The following is a 16,293-nucleotide window of genomic DNA, read 5'->3' on the forward strand; positions in this document are numbered from 1 at the left end:
CGGAACTGAGCCAAAAGTGAAGCAGCCCGTCCCTGGGTGGGCTCGAACCACCAACCTTTCGGTTAACAGCCGAACGCGCTAACCGATTGCGCCACAGAGACACAGCGCTCCACCCTTCCCCTGCCTCCTTAGGTAGGAAGTACCTGCTAACCTCGGGGACGTGCCGCACTCTAGACAAGGAAACAAGTTCCAATGCCTCGGAAAACCGGAGAGGAGTTGACAAAGCGTGTTCATCGCGTGAAAACCGTGAGTGAGAGATTCCGAAGACAAAAGGGCAGCCCGGCGGCCCCACTCTGCCTTGCTCCCCACCCGCCTGAAATGCTAGCTAGCGTCCCCGGGGCCGAGGCGAGAGGGGCCCGAGGGAAGCTACACGTCCCGGTGGGCTCGCCTGGTGACGCTTCCCTCTTCTCTGCCTTCATCAGACCACCCTTCATCGGCACTCGTCCCCTAACCCAGGACGAATGTGAGGCCTGGAGGAAGTAGGAAGGGCATAATTGGTCAGAAGGAGAGCCCACCATTCGGAGATACCTTCGAGGCTGGTGGGGTGCTTCCACTTCCTTCGGGTTCCTCCGCCCGGCAGGGAGGTTCCACGACGGCAGGGGTCGGGTCGATGGTCGTTCTAATGTCCCCACGCCGAGAACAGGGTCAGACATTCACCAGGACGCTCTCCTGGGACTTGTAAATTACTTGGTCGTCTTTAGCTTTTAGGCCCTTGAGGAACTGAAGAACCCCGAGAATGGAAATAGTGAAAAGCTTTTCAAAGCGGGAATTTGTTTTTCAAACTTACCCATCCAGTTAATTGAGCAGCATCCGCAGCGGCAGCAACGGGAAAGACGAACCGCGCGCCACCCGCCGGCTGGAGCTTCCGGCGCTCAGCTCGGCTCCGCTGCGTACGTGCTCAGTGCGGTGGGTGGGGGGTCGGCGTGGGCCGGGGGCCCACAGCAGGTGGAGGGAAAAGGGAGCCGCAAAGAGGACGCAGGGAAGCTGCGGAGGCGCGTACTGGGTCAACAAGACCTCCTCGGCGGCCTGGCAGCCGTAAGGGGCCAGACCCCGGAGAGATGAGAATGGGTCTTATATCGTAGTTGAAGAAGGAAGGAAAAAGAACGGGAAAGAACGAAAAGGGTGTTAGACTTGTAGCTCGGGGCGGGGGCGGGGGGGGGCAAGGCAGCAAGATATCATGAAGGCCTTTAGGACCGCTTAAAGCACGACATTTGCAAGCCGGCTCATAGCTCTTTAGTGCTCTGCGTTCTACTTGTAGCAGCCTCGGTTCCAATCCCGCTCAAAGCAGGGTCTCCTGAGGTGGTGGCGAGTGCTAGATTGAAACCTGCGCGAGCTGCCCCATTTGCCTGCGGCACGAGAGCACGGTTTCCCGTGATTCCAGAGCTCTGCGCTGAGAAAAAGGGAACCTCCGCCGTGCATGCTGAAGTCTCGGTCTTCAGACGTGACTTGGCTGAGATGCTTGACTGCCCTACGTCTGGAAGGAGGTGAGGGAGGTGCCGCCTTGTATTTGGTGTCTTTGCAAAAATGAAACGATGAGGCTTTTCTGGTGGAGAAGTTTCAAGCGCCACTGGGGCCTTTTTAGACGAGCTAAGAAACGAGATGAAATGAGAGTTCGAACTCCAACGGATACTTTAAATAAAACCTAACAAATAAAATAACATCTTCACTTGATAACATTTTTTTTCGAACAGTGAATGATTGAACATAGAGTTCACAAATGTTAAGTGCACCACCCAGTGAGTTTTGCTAAATGTAACTGGTATCTGGCCGAAATTACGAAAAACTTACATCAGTCCCGAAAGTTAGACCTCTTTTCCTGTTGTTAAAAAAAAAGAATCTGAAAGGTGGAATGAAATGGGGTCACTTGCATGAAAGGGTTTTAAAATGGAGCCAGGAAGCCATTAAGGAGATGGGCTTTGTGCAGGCACGTCTCCACCGGGTAGAACTGGGAACTTTTGAATTGTGCCAAACACCAAATATTACAAGGACTGAGCCGCAAAACCTGTAACTTGCTACAGTCAGAGACTTTGCTTAGTGATAGCCTTAGCAATCAATTACACTCAGTCCAGATTCGCTTTCTGCCATTAACACCAATCGAAAGTTCTCGTTAAACAACTATTTGGGTTGCTCTTCACATCTGTGTATGCTGAACTGCGATTCTTTGATCCCAAATAAACGGTCTTGCTTAATTATTGCCTTGTGACAATTTTAGGCCGACAGCCTGTTGTCAGAAGCAGGACCTGAGGTGATTTCAGCAAGGCAGGACCGGTGTCTCCTGGAATTGGGTGCGGTCTCTACAGGAGACTAGTGCTCACCGCTCCTAGCTTGTATACATACGGACAGCCTTCTACTCGCACCGTGAGTCCTCTTAGGTACCGACCTCCCTCCTTCCTTTTGGTTGAGGTCGTTGCCTTTCTCTGGGATCAGGCGGGTGGGTGCCCAGAGAGAGAGGAGATGCCCATCATGCCACTGGAGGGAGGGGTTTCACTATTGATGAGTACTCTTTTGTTTCATAGGATGTGTGTGTGTGTGTGTGTGTGTGTGTGTGTGTGTGTGTGTGTGTGGAGGGGGGATTGTGATTGCTGGTTGTTTTAGGACAAGTGTTGTTTAAATTCAGGGGCGCCTGGGTGGCACAGTTGGTTAAGCGTCCGACTTCTGCCAGGTCACGATCTCGCGGTCCGTGAGTTCGAGCCCCGCGTCGGGCTCTGGGCTGATGGCTCAGAGCCTGGAGCCTGTGTCTCCCTCTCTCTCTCTGCCCCTCCCCCGTTCATGCTCTGTCTCTCTCTGTCCCCCAAAAAATAAATAAACGTTGAAAAAAAAATAAAATTGCAATAGCCATTCTGGGGAACCTCTGTTTTAGTTAAGTCCACCTTAAGGGGCACCCTTAAAAAAGAGGATTCCAAACCTCTCTGAGACAGTGGAATGCATTCTTTGATTAGTATGCAAAGGACAAAATAAGTCCAAAACAGCTCTAAAAGGATCCTGATAGCATGCAAATAATAATAATAATAATAATAATAATAATAATAATAATAACAACAACAACAACAACAATTTTTAAATAAAAGATTGCTCATCCATGCAAAAATAATGATAATAATAATACATTTTTAATGAAGGACTGGCCATCAGAGCAGGTAACCTTAAAATTATGGAAACATAATTTGGATTCATGCAAATAATAACAATGATAATAATAATACATTTTTAATAAAAGCTTCGTCATCTGAGCAAGTAGCCTTAAGTTAGTCCATCTGCTGGAAACATAATTTGGATCCAGCCATTGTTTTTTTTTTTAGTGTTTATGTATTTTTGAGAGCGAGAGACAGAGCAGGAACAAGGGGGGCGGAGGGGCAGAGAGAGAGGGAGACACAGCATCTGAAGCAGGCTCCAGGCTCTGAGCTGTCACCTTAGAGTCCAACATGGGGCTTGAACTCACAAACCATGAGATCATGACCAGAGCCAAAATCAGAGGTTTAGCTGACTGAGCCACCCAGGCACCCCTGGGTCCAGCTATTCTTTTGGGTTTCCTACCTGAGACATGGCTGAAGTTTAAAAAAAAAAAGAAAGAAGAAAGAAAGAAAGAAAGAAAGAAAGAAAGAAAGAAAGAAAGAAAGAAAGAAAGAAAGAAAGCTGTAAGAGCTGTGTGTGTGTGTGTATGCATGTTATAGATATGGTATTTTACTGTCTTGGGATGATATTGCCCAAATTAATTTGTAAAAGAATTCTACTTAATTGGCTTGAGGAATATCAAGTACTTATATCTCTTAAGTATTCCTAAAGTTCTCAGAAATAGACTAAAAAGTAACCCAAGTTCATATAGTCTAGGATAATCTTTGATAAATAAAAACGAATTCAAGTTTGTTGGTTTAATAAAAACAAGAATATCTTTAGAGTTATCAACATTAAATAGAATGCAGATAAACTGCCTTTTCTACCTGAGTTTACTAATCAAATAAGCTCATGTTATCTCCATGTTACAAAATTCATCAACAAAAGAAATAACTTAAAATGATGATTAGCTGTTTAATGTCTTATCCAAGTATAATTGTTAAAAACAAGTAATTTAGGGGTGCCTAGGTGGCTCAGTCGGTTAACGTTTGGACTCTTGGTTCCGGTTCAGTCAGGCTCCGTACTGACAGCCTGATAGCATGGAGACTGCTTTGGATTCTTTCCCTCTCTCTCTGAACTTCCCCTGCTCTCGCCGCCCCCCCCCGCCCCGCAAAAGAAATAAATAAAAACTTAAAAATGTTTAAATAAACGTTTTAGTTTAAATAAATAGAAGATCAAAGTTTATACTAAGATAAACTAAATAATGGACACTCATTGAATATCTAAATTATTTCCAAAATAGATAAATATTAAATGCTAAGCTTAGTTTATCTACTTTTGGCATTTCCATTTTTACCAAAAAATTATTATGAGAAAGAGTATGTCTCTAAAAATTTTGAAATGTATTTATAAGCTTGCTAATATACAACAGGATGCTAATTTATGATAGACAGTTCACAATTGCCTGCTTCCTAATAGTCACTGAAAAGCAAAAATTACAAATGGTTAAAGAGGGGGCGCCTGGGTGGCTCAGTTGGTTGAGCATCCCACTTTGACTCAGGTCATGATCTCACAGTTGGTGAGTTTGAGCCCCACCTTGGGCTCTGTGCTGACAGCTCAGAGCCTGGAATCTGCTTCGAATTCTGTGCCTCCCTCTGTCTCTGACCCTTCCCAGCTCCCTCTCCCTCCCTCCCTCCCTCCCTCTCTCTCTCTCTCCCTCTCTCTCTCTCAAAAATAAATAAATATTAAAAAATTAAAAAAACAAATGATTAAAAATTAGATTGGAAAGGGAGTTAAAATACAAATGAACCAATGAGAATACTTAGAATACTAAGCATATGTTAACTCTGCATAAACTGCATGTGTGGATGCTGAGAGAATGCAGACAAGCCAGCAGGTGTGCCTTCAGAAGAGAAGAATCAGTGAACTTCCATAAGATCTTTCTCCTACTGTGGAAGGATTTATTGTAACTTTGGGTTTCTCAACCTGTGGTCACAGACCATCAATGAATTATGACGAACACTTATTTAAGTAGAAAATACAAATGTTATCCATATCTGTTTATACAGATGAATGGACGATACATATTTTATTATAGATGTATTTATTATCTACATATAAATTAAAAATAAAATTTTCATTAAAGAAGTAAAAATTAGAGTACCTACATGGCATATACTGAAAATAGGCAATACTTGTCCATTTATTAAACTTATACTTGAGTTAGTTATATGGTTTTATGTGTGTAAGTATGTGCTGAGACACACTACACAGTATATTTCTTGCTGTGAAATGATCCAACATGTTTGAGAGCCACTGCTTATATACCACAGTAAATTGAGCAACAAAGGGTCTGTGTGGCCAGCTGAAATGCCAGTTAAGAACAATCATCCTTTCTGTCCTCTGCACACACAGCGGTGACTCCTCAAGGCCAGGCTGCAATCACTCTTTGATGGGCTCATCCTTTGTTGCCTTGTCTTTTAAGATTCATAGCCAGGTGGCAAGCTTTGTTGAAACAACTTCCCCATGTTTTTTTGTTTTTTTAATGTTTATTTATTCTTGAGACAGAGACGGAGGGTGAACAGGGGAGGGGCAGAGAGAGAGGGAGACACAGAATCCGAAACAGGCTCCAGGCTCTGAGCTGTCAGCACAAGAGCCCCATGCGGGGCTCGAACCCACGAACTGTGAGATCATGACCAGAGCCGAGGTCAGATGCCCAACCGACTGAGCCACCCAGGTGCCCCAAAAACTTCCCCATGTTTTAGAACTACTTGCAAGGCTGGGATTCTGGTGATGGCTTCTTTGATATTTATACCATCTGCCCTCAGTTTAGAACTTGTCCCATCTTTTAAATCTTTATTCTGCCTACTCAACCTAGAGCAACCTTCTTCAGCAATATGGAATCCTATTGGCCCTGCCTGTTCTGTCATTCCCAGTCTAGCAGAACAATGTCAGGATGAACATATAAAATGAACGGATCTAGGAGTGCCTGGGTGGCTCAGTCAGTTAAGTGGTTGACCTCGGCTCAGGTCATGATCTTATGGTTGTGAGTTTGAGCCCCGTGTCGGGCTCTGTGCTGACAGCTTGGAGCCTGGAGCCTGCTTCAGATTCTGTGTCTCCCTCTGTCTCTGCCTCTCCCCTGCTCGTGCTCTGTCTCTCAAAAATAAATACATGTTAAAAAAATTTTTTTTAATTAATGGATCTCATATTGTAATTTACTTATATCAAACCAAATATTAATATTTTTTCCTCTGTTAAAACGACAAAGTTTTCCTGTACTATCGTTCTGCACCTGAGAGGAGGTTAAAAAAGGAAAGCAAAGATTTTGTGTTTTATCAAAATAATTTTCAGTGCTTTATCAGGTCTCTTATGGGCTTTGCTCAGCTATGTAATGTCCTGGTATCTGCCTTTAAAATCGTTTATTGTCGTTGTGGTCCAATACATAATTAACTATTGATTCATGTTCTGTGATCCTATACAGTCCGGTGTCTAAGACTTTTTGATATTTTTGACAAACTTGCATCCACCTTGGCCATTATTAAGGTTCCTGGACATTCAAAATTAGACTCAGGAGGGGGTGCCTAGGTGGCTCAGTTGGTTAAGCATCGGACTCTTGATTTCAGCTCAAGTCAGGATCTCAGGGTCCAGTGAGATTGAGCCCCATCCCCCGGTGTCTGGTTCCGCAGAGCCTGCTTGGGATTCTCTCTCTCCTTCTCTCTCTGCCTCTCCCCGACTCACGCTCACTCTCCCTTACAGACATAACATACATACGTACGTACGTACATACATACATGCATACACATATGTACAAATTAGATTCAGGAGGAGCTAAAGACAAATTTTTGGCTGGTAGAGCACCAAGGACCATTGCCTTAAAATCTATCAAAACCAAGGCCCTCATAGGTAACATAAATGATCTCCCGAAAGGAAATCTAAAACTCCTTTTTAAGGATGTTCAATCCAGGGTATCCCACAAAGAAAAAACCTTAGAGCTGCCAGTGGTTGTCGTTTCAGTCCACTGAATGGCCCAAATAGGAATCCTGTCTGGTCACAGTCCACGGAAAGATCCCTGATGGAAATGACTCCTCAGGGGCACCTGGGTGGCTTAGTCGGGCTCAGCTGACTCTTGATTTAGGCTCAGGTCATGACCTCACAGTTCCTGAGTTTGAACCCTGAATCGAGTTCCCTGCTGACAATTCGGATCCTGCTTGAGGGATTCCCTCTCTCTCAAAATAAATAAATGAACATAAGGGGGCGGGGGGAGGGGGTGGGGAAGAAGTGACTCATCAGCTGACCCACCGGGCAGTTGATAAACTTACAAATCTCATGAAGCAATATGGGAGGGGAAATATTTTTAGGGCCCCCAAGAGGCACACTTGACTGGTACTGTGTTGTTGTTTTTTTAAACCAATAACTTGTTATTTTCTTTATAACACTTTTTGTAATCATCTGGTTAGGGAAGCTCCCTTATGTATTTTTCTGTGAAGTAATATGACAGCATTTGTAACCTGTGTCCTTATACTCCTTCTCGTGGACCTCTTTGCACGAAATAAAGAATTCCACAAATGGGCTTATATTTGGCATTTTAACTTAACATCCTTCAGATTCTTTGGGGAATTAATCATGAAGGAGTGTTGGATTCAGGTATTTGGGCTGGTATGTGTCCTAATAAGTATCCTAATGCTTTTCGCTATATTACACACAGTAAGACTCCTTCGCTGCTGGTAAAACCCTATAATATGGAAGAACTCGCTGATTTCGTAGGTTATTTGCCATATGGACTGAATGTCTTCCTTCTTGCCTGAAACTCATACACTAGGCCAAAATATCTAATTGTCTTTATCTAAGTTCTTTTTGCAGGGGCCTCTGCTGTTACGAATAAATTTTAGCCCCTGGGTTAACGTATTTTTTCTCGTGACCCTCATTGCTGATGGTCAAGTCTTACCATACCATACCATTGCCCTTTGCTTGGAAAAAAACATCTGATTCTACAAACCTGACTATTGATTTGTGCCAGAACAAACCATACTCCTGAGGTACCTGAATTAATAGCTTGGCCTCTGTCCCTAGAGGGATGGAAAAATATTGCTGATAAAGTTGTAGTATTCTCTGTTGGAGTCCTGGAAAATACTCAATAACTTTCTTTTCTTTGGCTAATTAACTTCCTTGCCCCCAACTGCCCCCCCCCCCCTCTAAAAACCTTCCATTTGGTACAACTCCTTGGGACATCTCTCTTCTGGCCACATGGGACGCTGCCTGATTCAGGAATGGCTTAATAAAGCCCATTAAATCTTCAAATCTACTTGGTTGAATTTTGTTTTTTAACACAGTTAATCCTCACCCTACCTTCACTGAAGCAATCACCATTCTGATTTCTATCTCCATAGATTAATTTTGCCTCCTTTTGAAATTCCCGTAAATGAATATACTTTTTGTGTTTGGCTTTTTTTTCCCACGCAACATAATATTTTTGAGATGTATCCACTTTGTTGTGTGTATCAGTAGATCGTTTTGGTATTATCGGTGAGTGTTATTCCAATGTGTTGATCACTATAGTTGATGGACAATTGGGCTATTTTCAGTTTTGCATAGTGTGAATAAGGCTGCCATGAATATTCTTGCAGGAATCTTTTTGTGCACTTGTACGTTCATTTTGTGTGGGTATAAACCTAGGAATAGAATTGCTAGGCCATAAGGTATTTGTATATTTAACTTTATTAGAAGCTATCCGTTTTCGGGGTGCCTGGGTGACTCAGTCGGTTGGGCCTCTGACTTCGACTCAGGTCATGATCTCACGGGTTCCTAGGTTCGAGCCCCGTGTCGGGCTCTGTGCTGACAGCTGGAGCCTGCTTGCAGCTCTGGGTCTCCCTCTCCGTCCCTCCCCCTCTCGTGCTCTGTCTCTCTGTTTCTCAAAAATAAATAACCGTTAAAAAAAACAAAACAAACAAACAAACAAAACGAAGAAGAAGCAGCTATCAGTTTTCCAGAATGGTTGTACTACTTTACTCTTTCACCAGCAACAAGAGATAACGTTGCTACACATTTTTGTCAGCATGAGTGTTCTTTGTCTCTTAAATTTCAGCCATTCTGAGAGGTATGTAATGGTATATCACAGTATTTTAAATTTGTGTTTCTAATGAGTAATGGTGTTGAGAATTCTTTCTTATGCCTTTTGGTCATAAAGAAATCTTTTGTGAAGAGATTTCAAGTGTTTTATCTACTTTTAATTGGCTTGACTTTTTTTTTTCTTTACTTTTTGCATTAACTTTTTATGTTAGACTAGGTTTAGATTTATAAAAAGTTGAGATTATAGTATAGAAAGTTCCCATATACCTTGCATTCAGTTTCCCCTATAATTATCATCTTACATTAGAATGGTTCATTTGTCATAATTGAATGAATACATTATTGGGTTTTTTTTTTTAATGTTTATTTATTTTTGAGAAAGACAGAGATAGAAGGCAAGTGGGTTAGGGGCAGAGAGAGAGGGAGACACAGAATCTGAAGCAGGCTCCAGGCTCTGAGCTGTCAGCACCAGAGCGTGACGCGGGGCTCGAATTCACGACCTGAGCTGAAGTCAGACGCTCAACCGACTGAGCCACCTAGGCCAGGCGCCCCAATATTAGTGTTAACTAAAGTTCATGTTTTATTCAGATATCCTTGATTTTTACATAATGACCTTTTCCCTTTGTTTTGTTTTTGTTTGTTTGTTTGTTTGTTTTGTTTTTTTACAAAACATTTTTAAAATGTTTATTCATTTGGTGAGAGAGTGAGAGAATGCATGCACAGGAGCAGGGGCGGGGCAGAGAGAGGGAGAGAGAGAATCCCAAACAGGCTCCCCGGCAGCGTGGGGCTCCATCCCACGAACTGTGAGATCATGACCTGAGCCGAAATCAAGAGTCAGACCCTTAACCGACTGAGCCACCCAGGTGCCCCTTAATTTATTTTCCAGTGAGAATCAACTGTTTTCCCAGTGTAAGACCAATTTTGTCATGCCATATTTTTAAGAATATATCTTGATTCAGGGGCCCCCATAATGACGTATTCCTGTTCCAGGATTCCACCCAGAGTATCCCAGTGCCTTCAGTTTATGTCTCCTCATGCTCCTCTTGACTAGCAATTTCTCAGACTTCTCTTGTTACTGATGACCTTGAAAATCCTTAAGAGTACAGGTCACATACTTTGTAGAATGTCTCTCAACTGGGATTTGTCTGATGTTTTTCTCATGATCAACCTGGGGTTAGGGGTTTGGGGAGGTAAAGTACCATTCTTATCACTTTGTGTAATGGGTATTGTTAAAAAGAAAACCACAGGCCCGAAATGGCATCGTTGAGGTTAAGGCCCCAAGTCAGTAAACCAAAACTGAATACCTAACCTACCTACCGTATTAACTCCCCAGAAACATAACCTTTAACCAGTCAGCATGGAATTTCTTGGTCAATACTGGGAACTTTACTGATAGACCCCTTCCTCTCACCTTAGGAGGGCAACCTTGCCTAAATAATACATTCCTTGCTAATAAGTTCCTTCTTTCCTTCCTCCCCCCTTTCTTCCCTCTTCCTTCCTCCCTTCCTCCCTCCCTCCCTCCCTTCCTCCCTCCCTTCCTTCCTTCCTTCCTTCCTTCCTTCCTTCCATTCTTTCATTCTCTCTGTCTTCTCTTTGCCTTTAAAAATCTCCTTTGGTTTAGCCCAGCAGAGCTCCCCTCTGATTGCTGGTTGAGATGCTTCGTGATTCATGAATCACTTAAAAAGACTAATTCAACCTTCAAATTTACTCGGTTGAGGTTTGTTTCTTAATAGTATGTACTGTTACCATGACTTACCACTGTTGATGTTAATCTTGATTCGTTGGCTGAGGAAGTGTTTATTAGGCTTCTCCACTGTAAAATCACTGTTTTTGCCCATGAGATGAAGGAAGTCACTGCGAGTAGCCCACACTTTTAAGGAGGGTGGAGTATCTCCATTAATTTGGGATACTTCTGCATGGGACATTTGTCTGTTTTCCCTATTCATTTATTTATTTACTTATATCAGTATGGACATGTCGATATTTATGTTATATTTTGGGGTTATAATCCAATACTATTTTATTCATTTTGTTGCCCAGATTGTTTCAGTTTCAGCCACTGTGAGCATTTTCAGTTGATTTCTGTTTTCCTTTGGCATACCCCCATCATTGTGGAGTTTGTTTTTTTCTCTGGTACTTTCTTATTTTATGGTATTGCAAAACGCTCTAGGGTCTCCCTGTGTATTTCCTGCCCCAGTGCCAAAATCAGCCATTTCTCCAAAGAGCCCTGATTCCTTTTTTAAAAAAAAATTTAAATTTTTATTTTTTTAAAGTGATCTCTGTGCTCCCTGTGGGGCTCAAACCCATGACCCTCAGATCAAGAGTCATATGGTCTTCCGACTAAGCCAACCTGGCACCCTGAGCCTTGATTCCTTTGATTGATGACTTGACTTTTTACTATTGGCTTCTAAGCATTTTTTATATTCAGAATTTGAGTCACTTGTTAGATACATGTATTTCAAAAAGCTTCTCCCGGTATGCCTTTCCTTTTCACTTTTTATAGTTTTTTTATGAGCATAAGTTTTTTAATGAAATCTAATTTGTCTATAGTTTTTCTTTTATGGTTAAGCCAATTTTGTTCTCTGAGAAATCTCTCCTATCCCAGGATTGTTAATATATTATATTATGTTATATTATATCATTCATATCATATCATATCATATCATATCAACTATATTATATTATACTTACTCTACTATACTATATTTAAGATACTGTACTATACTATAATCCTAGGAGCTTTAGTTATTGAAGCTTGACTTTTAAACTTAGGAGTCTTCTCAGATTCATCTCCTGAACATAGTAGGCTAGGGAATACTAAACACTAGGGAATCATGGTGTACCCAATCAACAATATGACCTCCCAGAAACCTGCTCCCAGAGACCTGTTTTTTATTTTTGAGAGAGAGACACACAGTGCAAGTGGGGGAAGAGCAGAGAGAGAGTGACACGGAATCTGAAGCAGGCCCCAGGCTCTGAGCTGTCAGCACAGAGCCCACAAACCATGGGCTCGAACCCACAAACCATGAGATCATGACGTGAGCTGAAGTCAGACGCTTAACCTACTGAGCCACCCAGGCGCCCCTCCACATTTTTTATTTATAAACATTGAGAATATTTTTCTGCTCTGCTCAGGTGCTTTCCTCCCTTGTCCTTATCTCCTCCCTGCAACCCCTGGGCGCAAGAAGTAGTAGAAGCATTTGTATATAGAAAACTGTGGCTTTCCTTCTTAACTGGAATCAGGAAGCTTCAACTCTGCCAATACCACCACCTTTCACACCTATCAACTAGTGACTACAATCCAGAATGTGACTGTCAACCAAAAGTGTCTCTAAACACTCATGCTTCCATAACCCTATTGACTTACTTACCATCAGCAACAGCAGTGAGAAGGTTGCCTCTCCTCACTTCTGCCAACTCTCTTGAGTGCATCTAATTTCTATCCTGAACCCAACCTGCAAGGGAATCTGAGAAATGCAATTTTTTCAGTTTTTCAACCTCTTCAGCTAGGAGGATAGAATAGATTTTAAGTGAACCAATCTACATTTAAAATTATTTTAAATCCCACCCACACCCTCCACACTAAGTGTGAAGCCTGCTTGGGATACACTGTCTCTCTCTCTGTCTGACCCTTCCTTGTTCACGGTGTCTCTCAAAAAAAAAAAAAAAAAAGAAAGAAAAGAAAAAAGATAGATAGATAGATGGATAAATAAATAAATATTTTAAATTAAAAAATTAAATTAAAAAGCAAAACAGAAACCACACACTGAGGTGGTGGAAGTAATACTATGACAGGAATCCCCAATACAGCACCAATTACTGCGGATTATAATGGATCCAATTTTCTCAGATTGGATAAAAAAAATAACTTCCAGATATAGCAGTATATTAGAAAAGGGTTAAATATTAAGAGTATGAAAAATCTATGCCAGGCTAATTATAAACAAAAGGATAAAAGAGTGAAACATGAATATCAGACAAGGGTACAAAGAAAGTTTTAAATTAGATAGAGGGGTAATATCCTGGCATCTGTAAGTACCCGTAATTTACTCTCTCTTTTTTTTTTTTTTTTTTTTTTTTTTTTCCCCCCAAACAAACCTTTCCGGGGGGCCCGAAAAAAAAACTTGTTATGAGGGGAAAAATTCTTGGAGTTTTTTTTTTTTTTTCATTTTTTTTTTTTTTTTTTTTTTTGCTTCAATAGAGGTCTGTGTCAGGCAGAAAAATGTAAAAGCAAGATTCAATCCTTGGCCTTTTCCAGGGACTCAAAAGAGACATAGAGGGAGAGAACCTCAGTTATCGCCCAGATCTTCTGGAGTAAGTTAGACACACCAGTCCAGCCTCCTGAACCGTCACTGGGTCCTGACCACCTATTTGGGGTAGAGAACTGGTATTCATCTCAAAGTTTGGAAGAAAGGGTCTGGGAGGCACCAAGCAATGGGTGGGCAAAGAGAATGTGTCAGCCAGTGAAAATCAACTTTCCATGGGTCCACGGCAGATATGGACCAGAGACCAGAAACAACATGAATCTCTGATGTTTTTCTACAGAGTTCTGTTATCAACTTGTAAAGAGCCGACTTCAGAATTAGACTTTTCCAAATCCTATATTTGGATTTGGCCACGAAGCCAAAACTTCACAGCATTGCCGGACATTAAATCTCCTATGCAAGCCTTTGCTCTGGGTGTCTTTTTTGTTTTTTGACAATGTTGCCCACAGTGAGTACCGCGAAAATCTAGTTTACCATTGCTTTTTCCAAGTCCTTCCGGTGACTCCTTCTGATTTGACCTAGTACAGCACATCTTGGGGGAGCATTGGTGGTTCAGTGGTGGAGGCCTGGGTTCAATTCCCAGCCAGTGCAGTGTGTTCAGCAGTTTTACTTTGAACTGTCTGTCTGTTGCTCAGGCAAGTTAGGTCCCTCTGGGGTTCTGACCTTCAGGGAACAGCTGCCCCATTAGGGGAGGAAAGTGGGTTATTTCCGGGGCAGAAGACATTGAGGAATTTGTGTGAACAGGGACTTTGGAGAAGGTATGTCCTTCACGTGCGGGTGTGTCTGACGGGTCTGTCTCTGACGTTTTTGCATCTTTGGGTCTCGAGCCAGTGTTACTTTTATTCTTCCTTCTGGTGGTCCCTGGAATCCATAGAGTCATCTGGTCACTGATACACATGCTGGACTTGGGCAGACCATTGGGCCACGTCTCACTATGGAGTGGGGATCAAGAAACGAAATTCCCAAATTGAGACAAGCCGCAGGGAGGGCTAGGCAGACACCCCAGTGGAGAGGAAGAAATGAGGGGCCCCAGGAAGGAGGAGACTTGTGGGGAAGAATCCACAGGGTGATGAGGGGAACTGGGTAGAGATAGGCTTCAGTCTTTGATGGTCTTGGTAGAATGAAGGATGAGTCCCCGAGTGTAGAGCAGCATGTACAATAAAGTCATTTTCACTACTATTGTTTTATAGTCTGTCCGGGAAAAATCTATTTAGTGCATCGTTTTTATGCTTCTTGGTAAGCAGCACGGTGGGGGAGGGGGGCGGGCGGGAAGCCATGACAATCATCAGCTCTGGAGGTTTGGAGGAGGAGACTCTGGAAAAAGAAAACCCAGGGATCATCAGGTTTGCCTACCCCTGTTTTCATCTACTATTTTCCTCAACAAACCTTACGTAGGGTCCCAGATCTCAAACTGCCCCTGCCACATTGGCAAATTGAATATGTGCCACCGATCATTTCTTTCTTGAAGGGATAAGAGATGGTAGAGCCGGTGCTATGGGAGTGAGATGCAAGAACAGAACTTAAATGCTTTTCTCCGTCATGTCTCACTGCTACCTCTGAACGTCAGCCTTCCACACACACCAGTTCAAAAACGCCTTCAGTCTCTATGGAGGGTTAGAAGTCTTTTATAATTCCTGTAAGGCATGTTTCTTCCTTCCTTCTATAATTCCACCAGGGTTGATTTTTGAGGAGCTGGTCAGCAAGCCCGGACCAGTTCAACATCCTGGATCATTTGTCTGGTTTCGGTATCGTTAGAGTAGGCAGGTAGTTAAGTTGTCTAACAGGACACCTGGAGGTCAGCAAAGAGGAAGTGCTGGCCAGCTATCAGGGAGGTCAGAGGCCTGTCCTGGCAGCGGCAGTCCACAAGAAGCCGGATCAAACCAGATAGGCCCAAGATGGTGGGAGCCAGGATGGGAAAATTGAGGGGGAAAAAAAACAACAACAAAAAAGAAAACCCTGCTTCTGGACCAAACAGTAAATATTCCGCCCCCCTAGTCAATAACTGTCAATGAAAGAGAGAAACCCAACCCCCAGGGTGTGGCAGTTCACCTGGCTCTGGCTCTCACTCCCCTCCCGCTGTCACTGTCCCTCTGTCACTAGCACTCTCACTGGCGCTCTTACTCTTGAGCTCAAGTTCGGCTGCTCTCATATCTCCAGGAGTGTACTTTTTGCTTCTGTTACTCTTCTGTTGTGCTACATGTCTGTTCTTGAATTCCTTCTCCTGGCAAGACCAAGAACCTTTGGCAACTCCTTCAGGTTCTGGCTGGATTGAGGAGGCCCCAGGACCCCGGGTCTCCCCAGTTCACCCGGCAATAGTATATTAAAAAAACAAAACAAAACAAAACAAAAACAAAACAGGCCCAAAATGGCATCACTTGGGTTAAGGCCCCAAGTCAGTAAGACAGGACTTACCACCTAACCTAACTGCAGTTTCAACCTCCCAGAAATGTAACCTTTAACATTGTAACCGGCAACATGGAATTTCCTGGTCAATACTAGGAACTTTACTGGTACACTCCTCCCTCTTCCCCTTAGGAGGGCAGCCTTGCCTAAATCATGCATTTCTCGCTAATAAGTTCCTTTCTTCTTTGATTTTTATGCCCTTTCCGCCTTTAAAAACCTTTCTGCCTGTTTAACTTCCCGCGGAGTTCCCCTGTACTTGCTAGATGGGCTGCTGCCTGATTCATGAATCATTTAATGAAGCCGATTAGATCTTCAAATTTACTAGGTTGAATTGGGTATCTTTAAGAGATTTGGTGCAGCATGGGGATCCAAAGTGTACTTCTGATGGCATTCGGGGACAATGAGAAACAGGCATGGTGCCTTGTGAGCTCACTGCCTTTCTCGCCACTTCTGAGGACTACTGGTAAGTCTGCCTTGGCTTGAGCTCCGCTTCTGTGTGTGTGTTCGA

General features: G+C 43.0%; 1 long non-coding RNA gene and 1 other non-coding gene across 2 annotated transcripts; one reads left to right on the forward strand and one right to left on the reverse strand.

Moving 5' to 3' along the window:
* Positions 1–27: 27 nt before the first annotated feature.
* Positions 28–101, reverse strand: TRNAN-GUU (transfer RNA asparagine (anticodon GUU)). Its single transcript has one exon. It is a non-coding gene; the product is annotated as a tRNA-Asn (tRNA).
* Positions 102–1,340: 1,239 nt separating this feature from the next.
* LOC121026741 (uncharacterized) lies at positions 1,341–13,789 on the forward strand. Its single transcript, XR_005788437.1, has 3 exons — positions 1,341–1,484; positions 2,213–2,358; positions 13,663–13,789. It is a non-coding gene; the product is annotated as an uncharacterized LOC121026741 (long non-coding RNA).
* Positions 13,790–16,293: the final 2,504 nt, after the last annotated feature.

This window comes from Herpailurus yagouaroundi, unplaced genomic scaffold, assembly GCF_014898765.1.
Source record: "Herpailurus yagouaroundi ecotype Mexico unplaced genomic scaffold, PumYag 152605, whole genome shotgun sequence".
Classification (NCBI taxonomy): domain Eukaryota; kingdom Metazoa; phylum Chordata; class Mammalia; order Carnivora; family Felidae; genus Herpailurus; species Herpailurus yagouaroundi.